The following is a 6,000-nucleotide window of genomic DNA, read 5'->3' on the forward strand; positions in this document are numbered from 1 at the left end:
TAATCGAGTGTCTTTAGGACTTCTCTGTTTGTCCATGTTGGTGTTTCTTTATCTCAAACGGAAGAAGCCGTAAAGGACAGCCCAGGTGTTCGCAGTGGAGCTGTAATCACCGGCGGTAATGACAGCGGCTGGAAACTGTGGTATCTTAGCAACAACATGACTTGTGTGGAAACGCCGCCTGCCGAGGACACAGCCTCACGAGATGATGGATTATCGTCTCCGCCGGTGAATGGCACACGTGCAGCAGGTTAATCAGGGTCTGCGTTGGCTGAGCCGGCTGTCTGTAATAAGCTGTTACACACACTTTATCATTTGATGGTTTAGCAGCGAGGTGTGTTTGAAATTGCTGGGAGGGGTGTGGTCGAATCTGTGGCGCAGCTGAGACTCATTCTGACTGAGATTGCGGTTGGTGGCGGTAATCATACATCGATGAACTGTTTCAGGAGGAGTTTTGAAAATGGATCGAGTCATCAGATCACCAGAGGGCTGCTTTCGATTGCGCTCGGAAGTCAGACAAAAATGATCTCCTTATTGGAAACGTCTCAGATGCCATGTTTAAAACAACTCGGAAGTCGGAGCACCAACCTGGAGATTTACAGCTTCCGACATGATCGCATTGATGCTGCAGGTTGACATGGCAGGAAACATGGATTCCCACAGGAAGTTTGATGGAAACGGTCGGTAACGTTAAAAATCTACACAGGGTGGCGATACCAGCTACAATGACGCTCATAAAAAAAAACCAAGACGGTAAAAATAGCCACATTTCCACATGATGCTATAATCAGTACGTATTTCTCAGATTTCATAAGTACACATCAAATCATGTGTTAAAACATCAAGAAATACTTTTATAACAACTCCATTCTTAACATTAACGATGAAGGCCGTCATGCTTGATGTCGTGACTGACGTCGAGTCGGATAAAGCGAAGCCCTGAAATGACTCCTGAATTTCCAGCCTCTAATTTCGGAGTTTGATGCTGTTCAATTCATTTTTAACAACGTTAATCACTCATTTTTTTTCTTAATTGCAAGTTTTCTTGCATGCAGCAGCACAACAGCCGCTAAAACAAAAAATTCAAAGCCGGACACTTTAGATTTGGATTTAGATTAAATTATATTAGACATGTAGTTTATGAGCTGTGAAGATGTGCTGTAACAAGTTTTTAAGGGGTTATATTTGTAAATTAAAACAGGAAAAGGGTATTAAGACTTTAAATTCAGTGGCCACCAAAATCACTCGCAACTGGAACTGAGGAGGCATAGTGATGGTACTAATAATCTGTATTTATGAGGCACTTTTCAAACACAAAGCAAAGCACCTAAAAGCATAAAATCAACAGCAAAAAAATATAGAGTCAAGGCAGACAGAGAAAATGGAGGTCAAAAATAAATTTGTTGACCTAAAGCAAGTCCATTAAAGTGAGTTTTAAGAGGTGATTTAGAAGATGATGAGAGATTTAGTGGCTTGAGCTGCTCAGTCAGGGGTGAAAAGGCCTGTGAATGTGCCCAGTGCCAGACCCAGTGTTTGAATCAAACTCTTATTATATCCAGAGAAAAAAAAAAAAAAAAGAAAAAAAGAAAATTGAGATGATGTCAGTAATCGTCAGTAGCTGCTGTGTGAAAAGAGGACCAGAATATCTTTTTTAAATGAGTTCAAAACAGTAACCAAAGCTGTAAAAATCGAATTTCTACTGTGCCGTTGTTGCATAGTGTGAAAGTTTTGTGCCTGCTTGGTTCCTCAGGTACACTGTATGGACAAAAGTATCGGGACACACCTCTTAATCACTGAATTCAGGTGTTTGATTCAGTCCCATCGCCACAGGTGTATAAAATCAAGCACATAGCTATGCATTCTGCCTGTACAAACATTTATGAAATAACGAAAGAGCTCACTGAATCCCAGCGTGCTGCTGTTATAGTAATGTAACAGGATGCCACCGCTGCAACAAGTCAGCTGGTGTAGTTTCTTTCTTTTTAAGTGGTATTACTGCCAGGGCCGGCCCGTGGCATAGGCAGTATAGGCAAATGCTAAGGGCGCCATCTGCTGGAGGGGCGCCACTAGCGGCCAGAGGGGCACCAGCAGCGGTTGTTTACCGGCGGGTTGCTGATTACTGCAAAGTGGAAGTGTTTAGGAACCACAGAAACTCAGCCACCAGGGGGCAGCACCACACGTGCCGAGGGTTGGATGGAGCGGTGTAAAGCACGCCGCCACTGGACTCTGAAGCGGTGGAAACGTCTTCTGTGAAGCGACCAATCACACTTCTCCATCTGGCGGTCTGATGGACGAGTCTGGGTTTGGGGAACACCAGGAGAACGTTCCCTGCCTGACTGCATTGTGCCGCCCGTGCAGTTTGCTGGAGGAGGGATAATGCTATGGGCTGGTGTTTCTGGGCTCGGCCTCGGCCCCTCAGTTCCAGTGGAAAAGGAAATCTGAACGCTTCAGCTCACCGACACATTTTGGACAATTCTCTGCTTCCAGCTTTGTGGGGAAGGCCCTTTTCTGTCCCAGCATGACTGAGCCCCAGTGCACAGAGCAGCTCCATAAAGGCGTGGCCGGCTGAGTTTGGTGTGGAATAACTTGACAACCCCATCCAACACCTTTGGGATCAACTAGAACGGAGATTGCGAGCCAGGCCTTCTCGTCTAACATCAGTGTCTGAGCTCACAAATGCTCTTCTAGATGAACAGGCAAAAACTCCCACAGACACTCTCCAACATCTTGTAGAAAGCCTTCCCAGAAGAGTGGAAGCTGTTCTAGCTGCAAAGGGGGACCAACTCCATATTATTGCCTCTGGATTAAGAATGGGATGTCAGAAAAGCTCCTGTAGGTGTGATGTGTAGGTGGCTGAATACTTTTGTCCATACAGTGTACCTGCAGGTAGCTGTCAATCAGCTGCTTGCTGTGAGAAATGCCAGGAAAGGAAAGCCAGTAAGAGGTAAGGAGAGAAATAGAAGGTAGAAAGAGTAAAGAGAAGAGATGATATGATTCACAGGGGAGGAAGAGACTACTTTGAAAAATGAGTCTTCAGCAGAGGATAGAGAGACACTCTGCCACTCTGCTCTCTCTGGTGAAAACAACAGCTGTGCAAAAGCCAGATGACTGCAATTTTCTGTTTTTTTTTTTTTTTTTTTTTTTTTTTGTGTTCTTTTCTTACCTGAAGCAAAACTTAACAGTATTCACATGCTGAGACTTTTGCGACCTGTGAGCCCTCGAAAGCTGTTAAAAATCCATTGTGGGATTTCACGAGCTCATCAGTGTGAACGGGAAAGTAAGAATTCACGTCCTCAGCCCTCGGGAAATGAGTTAATGACAAACAAAGTGTGAGGAACATCTGCCAAATGAGAGCCACTTGATTTGGGATCAGATTTTCTGTTGTGCCTCATTATGCGCCGGGACGGATCGACACACGGCGGGACAGGATTAAGTGCAGAGTCACAATCGGATCTGTCAGAGCTTTCCGAAACCGGTCAAGCAAAAAGAGGAAGGACACGCTCTTCATTTTGTCAGATAACTGCATTGCTGTTATATAATGTGAGCTGCCAGACACTTTCTCAGGGGAAGCAGCAAACAACTGAACAAAGACGCTTCTCCCCTGTAATTTAACTGAGGGTGTTGTAATTCCCAACCATTACCATGATGGCAAGTTACTGTTTTGTGAGTTCAGGCTGTAATAATAATAACAATAATAATAATACTGATACCCCTTGTGTAAAGATTTATGTAAACATTTTTAATGAGCTTTCAGTCCAGTGAATACCCTTGCATTAAAAGTCAGAAGAAGAAAACTTTTTCCAATATTGGGAAGAGGAAGATAATAAAACATATCATTTAGTTGTTCTCCGAACTTCAGTTTGGTGGCTGTAAACACATCCGCCGTTTTACATTATTGTTGTCTTACCTTCAAAATATCAATAATGAGTGGCAAGTGGTGAGCTATTTGATGAAAGAAAGAAAGAAAGAAAGAAAGAATAAATGGAACATGTTACCAGTTATCATCGTACAAATTATTGTTAAAATGTAGTAGATTGCTTATAACGATGTGTGATGAAAATGCAATATTTTCCTGATCTATTAAAAGGAACAATTCACCCAAATAAAATAAAAAATAAAAATAAAAAAGCGGGATTTTCCCACTTTCTGCAGTCTTCCCTGGATGGGTATTTGTTTGTGGAACTGAACACATTTTAATGTGAAAAACTGTTACAATGTCTTTTTAATTCTAATTTGTAATTTTATTGTATTTTTTATATATCTCAAGGAAACTGAATCAGGTCAACTGGACTTAGTTAATCCTATAAAGCCATTCGTATCATATATGATACACATTTTCAATTCTGTTTTTTGTTTTCAGTTTAATCAATACTTGACCAAAATACTGTTGTATACCTTTGAACACTTCCCCTGTTCACCCTGGACCATACCATTGGCACTTCAAGTACATATCACATATCATACAACAGAAAGGTCGTGTAATAACATATTTTTTATTTACTTTTTTTATATATATATATTTTGTTATAGGACTAAATAAAGGGTTCAATTTTTAAAAAAAAAATGAATTTTCTGCCAATTCTTTCATAGTTCAGGCTTTATAGGGTTAAATGTCGTTTTGCCCCTTATCCAAGTGGCTTCATCAGTTGTGTTTTTATTTTGATGTATTCATTCAGTCATATTTTGAATGAACTGTTCCTTTAAGAGAAATTCTCTTAAAACTGAAGACAGTCTATTGAACCACAAGAGGTGGAAGAAAAAAAAATAAAAGCTCCATTGCAGATGACAATAATAATGTCAATGATGACAATAATGACAATAATGTCACTTTTCAGAATAAAGTTGATATATAGTCCCAGTCAAAAGTTTGAACACACCTTCTCATTGAGTGTTTTTTTCTTTATTATATTATTTTCTACATTCTACTGTTGATGAATGCTCAAGGCTATGAAAGAACACGTGGAATTATGTAAAGAACAGAAAAGTGTTAAACAAACTGGAATATGTTTTAAAAATAATAATAAAGAAAAAACACTGAATGAGAAGGTGTGTCCAGACTTTTGACTGGTGCTGTATATAGTATATGTTTACTTACTGTACAGTGCTGTGAAAAAGTATTTGCCCCCTTCCGGATTTCTTATTTTTTTGCATATTTGTCACGTAAATGTTTCAGATCATCAAACAAATTTTGATATTAGATAAAGATAACCAGAGTAAATATAAAATACAGTTTTTAAATGATGATTTCATTTTTTAAGGGAAAAAGGCTATCAAAACCTGACTTAACTGTGATTGACCACGTTTTTGGAAAGCTTAGTTCAATTTCACAAGCCACACCCAGGCCTGATTACTGCCAGACCTGTTGAATCAAGAAATCACTTAAATAGAACCTGTCCGACAAAGTGAAGTAGGAAAAAAGATCTCAAAAAGCAACACATCATGCTGCAATCTAAAGAAATTCAAGAACAGATGAGAAACAAAGTACCGTATTGATCTGAATATAAGACGATATTTTTTCCATTGAAAATGCCCTGAAAAAACGCCCTCGTCTAATATTGGGGGTCTAAGCAAATACACATGTATTGTACTTGCATATGTTCCGTGCTTGAATACAGCACACTTCCCCCGCTCTGGCACGGTTGCAAGGGGTGTGCTCCAGCACGGTACGGGCGTTCATGCACGAGCACATGAACGGTCACGCACGCAGCGCGAACGTGGATACAACGTAAATCATGCAACTTTCCTCCAGCCTCCGCAAAGTCGTTTAATGCGCGCAGCGCGATTACCGGCGAATGGCCGCGTTGCGCAATCAATAATCAATCATGTTGTCTGTGTCGCTGTCCATGGTGCTGGTGCAACCGCGTATAAACAAATGTTGATTTATGATGAAAGGTATATATGGCAGTCTGTGTGTGCCGCGCACCTGTCAGATCCGGCAGACCTGACTGGGTGGGCGCGGTGCTGGCCGAGGCACCGGCCGGTATCAGGTGGGCCGGCCAGTGT

The sequence above is a fragment of the Myripristis murdjan genome, chromosome 9 (genome assembly GCF_902150065.1).
Source record: "Myripristis murdjan chromosome 9, fMyrMur1.1, whole genome shotgun sequence".
Classification (NCBI taxonomy): domain Eukaryota; kingdom Metazoa; phylum Chordata; class Actinopteri; order Holocentriformes; family Holocentridae; genus Myripristis; species Myripristis murdjan.